Below are 11,250 nucleotides of genomic sequence, written 5' to 3' on the forward strand. Positions count from 1 at the left end.
TGGTGGGTTGTGCTCAGCCTAGCCCACCTCCGGTGCCCATCTTCTGGTATATAAGTCATTATGACCTAGAAAAAATAAGGAGAGGTTTTTCGGGACGAAGCACCGCCGTCTCGAGGCGGAACTTGGGCATGAGCACTTTTGCCCTCCAGCGGAGCGATTTTGTGGGGAACTTCCCTCTCGGAGGGGGAAATCATCATCATCATCACCAATAACTCTCCCATCTTGGGGAGGGAAATCTCCATCAACATCTTCAACATCATATCCTCTCAAACCCTAGTTCATCTCTTGTGTTCAATCTTTGTACCAGAACTATAGATTGGTACTTGTGGGTGACTAGTAGTGTTGATTACATCTTGTAGTTGATCACTATATGGTTTATTTGGTGGAGGATTATACGTTCAGATCCATTATGCTATTTAATACCCCTCTGATCTTGAGCATGATTATCATTTGTGAGTAGTTACTTTTGTTCTTGAGGTCACGGGAGAAATCTTGTTGCAAGTAATCATGTGAATTTTATATGTGTTTGATATTTTGATAGTATGTATGTTGTGATTCCCTTGGTGGTGTCATGTGAACGTCGACTACATGACACTTCACCATATTTGGGACAAAGGAATGCATTCTGGAGTAGTTATTAGATGATGGGTTGCGAGAGTGACAGAAGCTTAAACCCTATGTTATGCGCTATTTCGTAAGGGATCGATTGGATCCAAAAGTTTAATGCTATGGTTAGAATTTATTCTTAATACTTTTCTCGTAGTTGCGGATGCTTGCGAGGGGGTTAATCATAAGTAGGAGGTTTGTTCAAGTAAGAACAACACCTAAGCACCGATCCACCCACATATCAAATTATCAAAGTAGCGAACACAAATTGAACCAACATGATGAAAGTGACTAGATGAAATTCCCGTGTACCCTCAAGAACGCTTTGCTTATCATAAGAGACCGTTTTGGCCTGTCCTTTGCCTCAAAAGGATTGGGTTACCTTGTTGTACTTTTGTGTCTATTACCATTACTTGGTCGTTACAAATTATATTGCTATCAAACTACTCATTACTTATAATTTCAGTGCTTGCACACATTACCTTGTTGAAAACCACTTGTTATTTCCTTTTGCTCCTCGTTGGGTTCGACACTCTTACTTATCGAAAGGACTACAATTGATCCCCTATACTTGTGGGTCATCAAGGCTCTTTTCTCGCGCCGTTGCCGGGAAGTGAAGCGCTCTTGGTAAGGAAAAATTATGACTACGTGCTGAAATTTATTGTCACTTGTTACTGTGGAGAACAATCCTTTGAGGGGTTTGTTCGGGGTATCTTTACCTCGATAGGAACCACAATTAGTTGCCCCTCAACCCACTGCACCTACTAAAAATACTGAATATGAAATTCCTTTGGGTATGATAGAACAACTGCTAGCTAATCCTTATGCAGGAGATGGAACCGAACATCCTGATATGCACTTGATATATGTGGAAGAAATTTGCGGATTATTTAAGCTTGCAGGTTTACCCAGAGATGAAGCTAAGAAGAAGGTTCTCCCTTTATCTTTGAAGGGAAAAACATTGGCATGGTATAGGCAATGCGATGATATTAGTTCTTGGAATTGGAATAGATTGAAATTAGAGTTTCACCAAAAAAATTATCCTATGCATCTAGTTCGTTGTGATCGAAATTATATATATGCTCGATGTTATATTCATGCCCCAACCATGAGCTCTCAAGAGAAATTATCATTCATAATTTTTATGCTCGGCTTTCTCATGATGATCGATCCATGCTCGATACTTCTTGTACTGGTCCCTTTATGAAGAAGACTATTGAATTCCGGTGGGATCTCTTGGAAAGAATTAAACGCAACTCTGAAGATTGGGAACTCGACGATGTTAAAGAGTCAGGTATTAAGCTTAAGTATGATTGTGTTAAATCTTTTCTAAATACCGATGCTTTTCAAAAGTTCAACACTAAATATGGACTTGACTCTGAGATAGTAGCCTCCTTTTGTGAATCTTTTACTACTCATGTTGATGTCCCTAAAGAGAAGTGGTTCAAATATTACCCACCTATTAAGAAGAAATTAAAGAACCCGTAATAGCTAAAGATGAAACTATTATTTATAATGTTGATCCAGTTGTTCCTACTGCTTATATTGAAAAACCACCTTCCCTGTTAGGATGAAAGAACATGCTAAAGTTTCAATTGTGGTCAATAAAAGTTATATTAGAACACCTAAACCAGCTGAACAAATCAAAGTAGAACCTAGTGTTGCTATGGTTAAGGATCTCCTTATTGAAAATATAGATGGGCATGTTATTTACTTCTGTGATGAAGCTGCTAGAATTGCCAAATCCGATGAAAAAGATAAACATAGACCTGTTGTTGGCATGCCTGTTGTCTCAGTTAAAATAGGAGATCACTGTTATCATGATTTATGCGATATATGTTCTAGCGTGAGTGCTATTCCTTTTACTTTATATCAAGAAATTATGAATGACATAGCACCCGCTGAGATAGAAGACATATCTGTTACTATTAAACTTGCTAATAGAGACACTATCACACCACTTGGGATTGTTAGAGATGTTGAAGTCTTGTGTGGGAAAATAAAATACCCTACTGATTTTCTTGTTCTTAGCTCCCCACAAGATGACTTTTGTCCCATTATCTTTGGTTGACCATTCTTGAACACCGTTAATGCTAAAATAGATTGTGAGAAACAAATTGTCGGTGTTAGTTTTGGTGATGAGTCTCATGAGTTCAATTTTTCCAAGTTTAGTAGAAAACCTCATACAAAAGAATTGCCTAGTAAGGGTGAAATAATTGGTCTTGCTTCTATTGGTGTACCTCCTACTAATCCACTAGAACAATATTTGCTAGACCATGAAAATGATATACATATGCATGAAATAAATGAAATAGATAAGATTTTCTTTGAACAACGTCCTCTACTTAAACACAATTTGCCTATTGAAACTCTAGGAGGTCCTCCTCCACCTAAAGGTGATCCTATGTTTGAATTAAAACAATTGCCAGACACTTTAAAATATGCTTATCTCAATGAGAAAAAGATTTATCATGTTATTATTAGTGCTAACCTTTCAGAACATGAAGAAAGATTATTGAAAGTTCTAAAGAAGCACCGAGCTGCTATAGGATATACTCTTGATGATCTTAAGGGCATTAGTCCCACTCTATGTCAGCACAAGATTAATATGGAACTCGATGCTAAACGCGTTGTTGATCACCAACGATGGTTAAATCTGCAGATGAAAGAAGTGGTAAGAACGGAAATATTAAAACTTCTGGAAGCAGGTATAATCTATCCTATAGCTGATAGTAGATGGGTAAGTCCTGTCCATTATCTCCCTAAGAAAGGAGGTATTACTATTGTTCCTGATGATAAGAATGAACTTATTCCACAAAGAATTGTTACAGGCTATAGAATGGTAATTGATTTTAGAAAATTAAACAAAGCAACTGGAAAAGATCATTACCCTCTTCCTTTTATTGATCAAATGCTAGAAAGATGGTCTAAGCACACACATTTTTGCTTCCTTGATGGATATTCTGTTTTTTCACAAATACCTGTTTCTCAACCTGATCAACAAAAGACCACTTTTACTTGTCCTTTGGAACTTATGCTTATAGACGTATGCCTTTTGGTTTATGCAATGCACATGCTACCTTTCAAAGATGCATGACTACTATATTCTCTGACTTTTGTGAAAAGATTGTTGAGGTTTTCATGGATGACTTTTCTATTTATGGGAAGTCTTTTGATGATTGTTTAAGCAATCTTGATCGAGTTTTATAGAGATGTGAGCAAACAAATCTTGTTTTGAATTGGGAGAAGTGCCACTTTATGGTTAACAAAGGTATTGTTTTGGGCCATACAATTTCTGAAAGTGGTATTGAGGTGGACAAAGCTAAGGTTGATGCAATTGAGAAAATGCCATGTCCTAAAGATATCAAAGGTATTCGTAGTTTTCATGGTCATGCTAGTTTCTATAGGAGATTTATCAAAGACTTTTTGAAAATTTTTAGGCCTCTTACAAATCTTTTGCAAAAGGATATTTCTTTTGTTTTTGATGATGATTGTTTAGAGGTACATGCATGACACCTAACGGCAATGGCTGCCTCTGATACTAACTTGGCTGACTCTATAGCATCACGTGGCCTTTTTAAACCTGCCTCAAAATGGATCTCCATTCTTCCTCCTTTAGATTTTGTTAATCTGTCAAGCATTATCCTTGATGTCTATTTCCGCTTGCGCCATGGTGCTAGTTCAACAACGAATATGGAAAGTGTTAGTGCACATTAAACTGTGAGAGTACATATAAAGGAGCATGCAACTGCAACTTGACTCGGTCAGGTACCGTCTTGGTGTTGATGCTCATGAGGTTCATCTGATCTTGCCAAGTCCTGTTGTGTCAGCAGTCCTTCATAAGTAGTGTTAGGTGTGAATGCAGCTTGGGAACTGGCCAGTTCCAGCAAACGAATGAGTAACTCGTTGAGATACTGGTACAGTTGAAGCGGATGCTGCAGCTGGTGGAGCAGGTGATACTGTGTTTGTAGATTTAGCCGGTGGACTTGGACCTTCTACTGCACTATAAGTACCAGCAGAATCTCGAGGGAAGATCCTTTTCCCTTTCACTCGACGAGTAACACCATTCCCTACTATATTCTTTTCCTTTATGTTGTTCGACTTTGCCATGTCAAGGCATACCCACAACACAAAAGAATAAAATCGCTCTTCAGAACTCATTGATGCATGATACAGACAAGCAATACTTTGATGTAAGACAACCATATGAGGATGGAATATGTAAGAAAAACAAGACGGCGTGACATATTCACATCTACGATGTGTAAACTAAGCAGAAGGATTTTCAAGAAAATAGAAGTAATGCAAGCTAGACACCATATGAAAGATGCAACCAATATCACTATGCCTAGTCAAAAGTGTCATTTCGAAAAATTAGAAGCAGTACAACGTACAAATCAATGCACTATGCAACCACTATCAAACTGCCATGTTAAAAGCGTCCAATCACGAGTGACCGATGCGGGATACACAACAATAGTACTTTGATGTAAGAACATGGTATGATTGATCGATGTAGTGTATTCTAGACACAGAAAGGCATGCCATATGCACATGTATAACGTATAAACTTAGCAGGTGCAATTTAATCAAAATAGAAGAAATACAGGTTAGACAACATATGCAACATGAAACCAATTATCACACTGTCAACTTAGAGCAAGCACCTGCGATGGTGGAGTACGGGAGATGAACTCATCATGTAGACTTGGGACTTCAACTTCTTTAGCAGTAGCAGTGGCAAATCTAGAGAGTCTCTGTTTGCGTCGGTCCAGAGGACCACCAACATCCCCTAACTTAATCTTTTCCTTCCTATTTTCTGATATTGCCTTATGAAGTCAAAACCAAAAGAAGATGAATAAAATTAGCTCTGCATAACTGGTTGATGCATGATACAGACGAACACTACTTTGATGTAAGGCAAGCGCATGATAGGAGGATGGAATATATACAAAAAAAGATAGCATTGCATATTCAGACGCACGATAGGAGGATGGAATATGTATGAAAAACAGTAAGCAGAAGGCATTTCAACAAAATTAGAAGAAATGAAAGCTAGGCACCATATGAACATGCAACCAATATCACTATCAGGTAAAAAGTGTCTCATCGTAAGTGCCATTTCAAGAAATTAGAAGCAGTACAAGCTAGAAGAGAACGCAAGATGCAACCTACATCACACTCCCAAGTTAAATGTGTCTTATGGATAAGTGATCGTTGCATGCACAAGTGAAGGAAATATGCCCTAGAGGCAATAATAAAGTTATTATTTATTTCCTCATATCATGATAAATGTTTATTATTCATGCTAGAATTGTATTAACCAGAAACATAATACATGTGTGAATACATAGACAAACATAGTGTCACTAGTATGCTTCTACTTGACTAGCTCGTTGATCAAAGATGGTTAAGTTTCCTAGACATACACATGAGTTGTCATTTGATTAACGTGATCACATCATTAGGAGAATGATGTGATTGACATGATCCATTCCGTTAGCTTAGCACTTGATCGTTTAGTTGACTGCTATTGCTTTCTTCATGACTTATACATGTTCCTATGACTATGAGATTGTAACATCCCAAATTTTCAATTTGGAATGTTATATACTAGATCATCAATGCATATCATATTTTATTTTGCATTTTGGTTGATCCTAGAAAATTTTACGCAACTCAAGGACCCACGGAGAGAGTTGGGGATTTCGTTATTTTCATATTTGAGTTTTCTCAAATTTTGAGAATAGGATCATTTGATTTTATTTATTTTATCATCAATTATTTCTATTACAAAAATATGAGAGAGGGAATAAAATGAATTTCCTAAAATAGAGAAATATTGAGGATTTAATAATAAAATCAAATAAGATTTTATTTCGGAGTTTTTCGGTGTTTTATTTGAATTTAGGAAAAATGTGCGTTTTTCAAAATTGCATTTAGGGCCCAAATAAATGTTCACTTTGTCGGGCTTGATTTTAGAAGCCCGGGAAAATTTATTTCGGGATTTTTAGAGTCCGTTTAGTATTTCTTTTTATTTTTCTTCCGAGTGGAATATTTTTAAAAAAGGGGGAACCGACCTAACCGGGCCGTGTCCGGATAGGACTCTGGCCCGGCAGGCTTTAAAAGCCGGCCCAGCCCCGGGGGGGAAACCCTAGCCCCAGCCCCGGGGGGGAAACCCTAGCCCCAGCCGCCCGCCGCCGGCGCCGCCGCCGCCCCGACGCGCTGCCGCCGCCTCCCCGCCGAGGTTCGCCGCCGCCTCGTAATTCGTGCCGCCCATTTTTTTTAGAAAACCGATCGGTTTTCGTTGGTTTTCGCTGGTTAAATAGATTTGGTTTTTTTTTTAAAATAGATCGGTTTTCCGGTTTATTTTTTTAGCGAGCGTTCGTCGTTTTTCTTTTTCTCGGATTAAATCCGCGATTTTTCTGATCGCGATTCCGGATCCGATTTTCGTTTTAGTATAACTTTTCGCTCGTTTATCGGAATCAGGCGATTCAAGAGCCTAGAGTTTTGTCTCGAAACCCTCTATCTGTTTAACCAACTTAAACAAGATTTTGCTACTGTAAAATTTTCCCTAGATCTAGATTACTAGAACGAAGTTGTTTTCTTTCGCCGTTGTCTTTCGCTGATTCGTTCGATTTGATTCTTTTTGCCAACTGGAGTTCTTAAGTTGAACCTTCTGGTTAGATCTCTTATTTGAGTTTTACCTGTGCATTAGATGAGTACTTATTGTATGCTTGTTTGTTTGTCTGCGATAGAGTACCCGGAGTGCGCCCCTGTTACTTCGAATCGTTAGGTTTTCCGGATCATCAGCAAGGCAAGTAACACTTTGATCATACCTTTACTACTACCCAGTTTTATTGCATTAGATCAATCCTCACACATTGCATGATTAGGATCTAATTAAATTGTGGGATGGGAAGTAGATGAGGTAGAACCTATTACCTGTTTATTATCAAACCTTTGGGTGTTACTTCTACGTTTGCTTATTATGCCATGCTATGCTAGTAGACGTGGATTGGGTGAGTGAAATCCATGACAGATGTGAGATTGTTAATTAATGGTTTATCTAAGGTGGCAACTTAAACACACATTTGGGTGGATTGAGGCACCTGGGTATTCCAGGACTTGCCTGTTTTCTTTTGGACCGCCACCCAGGCTCAAAGGGATCATGAGACTATTCATACTAGAAACTTCCGTGTGCAGCCACAAGCTATTATGGGCTCTAGCATAGTTGACTAAGTTGTGCGAACTCTTACAGTGGTAGACTAGCAGATGTAGGGGATGTAGGTGGTACGGTCTACCCGATCGTAAGGTGCCAGCGCGTCTGAAAGACTATGTCTCGGTCATCCGTCTTCTCAAACACCATGTAGTGCGAGAAAACAAACGGAGGCGATCGAGTCTTATGGGGAAAAGTGCGCGAACCTCTGCAGAGTGTAATAAACTAATCATGGTTAGCCGTGTCCCCGGTTATGGACATCTTGAGTATCTAGTACCTGGATTATCATGTGAATCTCAACATGTTACTCTAAATTAATTTTTGTTGGGTTTTGTTTAATGATGATGCTTAATTGGGATTGAGAATGCTGTCAACCATTCTCAATGTTTAACAACCACCATGATAGTTAAATAAAATTTATTCCTTTGAAGTAGGGAAAAATTGGCTTTACGCAAAACTGTAACCATAGAGCTTCCACCAGCCAATATGCATATAGTATAGCTGTTTCATTCCATTACCCTCTATGTGTTACATTGCCAGCATATTCCATGTGCTGACCCGTTTTCGGGCTGCAACGTTAATGTTGCAGACTTTTCAGACGACGATTAAGGAGTTTTTAGGTCGTGGTTCTATACTCAGTGATGCCGTTGGAGTTGATGGACTCACTTATCTTCCAAGCCTTCCGCTGTTATCGTTATTAGATGGCCTTAAGCCATATTTATTGTAATAAGTTCTCTTTAGAGACACTCGATGTAATAAGTGTGTGATTGCTACTCTGCTATAAATCCTCCGAGTACTGTGTGGTGTCAGCATTACTGATCCAGGGATGACACCGGAGCACAGAGATCAGACTGTTTGAGGTCTGGTCGCTACAGAGATTATGCAACTCCCGATTACCAGAAGAACACTTTGTGTGCTACCAAAGGTCACAACATAACTGGGTGATTATAAAGGTGCTCTACAGGTGTCTCCGATGGTGTTCGTTGAGTTGGCATAGATCGAGAATAGGATTTGTCACTCCCATTGTCGGAGAGGTATCTCTGGGCCCTCTCGGTAATGCACAACACTATAAGCCTTGCAAGCAATGTGACTAATGCGTTAGTTACGGGATGATGCATTGCAGAATGAGTAAAGAGACTTGCCGGTAACAAGATTAAACTAGGTATGGAGATACCGACGATCGAATCTCGGGCAAGTAACATACCGATGACAAAGGGAACAACGTATGTTGTTATGCGATTTGACCGATAAAGATCTTCGTAGAATATGTAGGAACCAATATGAGCATCCAGGTTCCGCTATTGGTTATTGGCCGGATACATGTCTCGGTCATGTCTACATAGTTCTCGAACCCGTCGGGTCCGCACGCTTAAGGTTCTGTGACGATCGGTATTATGAGTTTTTGTGTTTTGATGTACCGAAGGTAGTTCGGAGTCCCGGATATGATCACGGACATGATGAGGAGTCTCAAAATAGTCGAGACATAAAAGTCGATATATTGGACGACTATGTTCGGACATCGGAAGTGTTTCAGGAGGTTTCAGACATATACCGGAGTACCGGGGGTTACCGGAACCCCCCGGGGAGTATATTGGGCCTAATGGGCCTTAGTGGGAGAAGAGGAGGGGCGGCCAAGGGCAGCCGCGCGCCCCCTCCCCCTCTAGTCTGAATTGGACAAGGAGGGGGGGCGCCCCTTTCCTTCTCTCCTTCTCTCCCTTCCTTCTCCTCTCCTCCTCCTACTTGGAAGGGGGGGGGTGGGAGTAGGACTCCTCATGGGGCGCACCATAGGAGGTCGGACCCCTCCCCCTCCTCCACTCCTTTATATACGGGGAGGGGGGCACCCCTTGGAGACACAACAATTGATCATTGATCTTTTAGCCGTGTGCGGTGCCCCCTCCACCATAATCCACCTCGGTCATATCGTATCGGTGCTTAGGCGAAGCCCTGCGTCGGTAGCTTCATCAACACCGTCACCACGCCGTTGTGCTGACGAAGCTCTTCCCGGAAGCTCTACTGGATCATGAGTTCGCGGGACGTCACCGAGCTGAACGTGTGCTGAATGCGGAGGTGCCGTACATTCGGTACTGAGGATTGGTCGATTGTGAATACGTACGACTACATCAACCGCGTTGTCATAACTCTCCCCTCTCATTGCTATGCATCACCATGATCTTGCATGTGCGTAGGATTTTTTTTGAAATTACTACGTTAACCAACAATGGCATCCGAGACAGGTTTATGCGTAGATGTTATATGCACGAGTAGAACACAAGTGAGTTGTGGGCAATACAAGTCATATTGCTTACCAGCATGTCATACTTTGGTTTGGCGGTATTGTTGGATAAAGCGGCCCGCACGGACATTACGCGTACGCTTACGCAAGACTGGTTCTACCGACGTGCTTTGCACACAGGTGGCTGGCGGGTGTCAGTTTCTCCAACTTTAGTTGAACCGAGTGTGACTACGCCCGGTCCTTGTTGAAGGTTAAAACAACACTAACTTGACGAACTATCGTTGTGGTTTTGTTGCGTAGGTAAGAGCGGTTCTTGCTCAGCCCGTAGCAGCCACGTAAAACTTGCAACAACAAAGTAGAGGACATCTAACTTGTTTTTGCAGGGCATGTTGTGATGTGATATGATTAAGGCATGATGCTATATTTTATTGTATGAAATGATCATGTTTTGTAATGGAGTTATCGGCAACTGGCAGGAGCCATATGGTTGTCGCTTTATTGTATGAAATGCAATCACCATGTAATTGCTTTACTTTATCACTAAGCGATAGCGATAGTCGTAGAAGCAATAGTTGGCGAGACGACAATGATGCTACGATGGAGATCAAGGTGTCGTGCCGGTGACGATGGTGATCATGACAGTGCTTTGGAGATGGAGATCAAAGGCGCAAGATGATGATGGCCATACCATATCACTTATATTGATTGCATGTGATGTTTATCCTTTATGCATCTTATTCTGCTTTGATTGTCGATAGCGGATGTGGGAGCCTCGGCGCCCTTGGAAAGCACCTTCCAGGCATCTTCGTACGTCGTGTCGAAGAGCCTGCTCAGAGTTCGATGCTGCGCCGGGTTGAACTCCCACAGATTGAAGGCCCGTTGTTGACACGGGAGGATCCGGCGGATGAGCATAACCTGGACTACGTTGACAAGCTTGAGCTGCTTGTTCACCAGGGTTTGGATGCATGTTTGCAGTCCAGTCACCTCTTCTTTGCTGCCCCACGACAGGCCCGTCTCTTTCCAGGACGTGAGCCGCGTTGGGGTCCGGACCGTAACTCGGGGGCTGCGACCCACTCAGGGTCGCGTGGCTCGGTGATGTAAAACCACCCCGATTGCCACCCCTTCAGGGTCTCCACAAAGGAGCCCTCGAGCCATAAGACGTTGGGCATCTTGCCCACCATGGCGCCTCCGC

This window comes from Triticum urartu, chromosome 3A (assembly GCF_056163025.1).
Source record: "Triticum urartu cultivar PI428250 chromosome 3A, HENAU_Tu73, whole genome shotgun sequence".
NCBI lineage: Eukaryota > Viridiplantae > Streptophyta > Magnoliopsida > Poales > Poaceae > Triticum > Triticum urartu.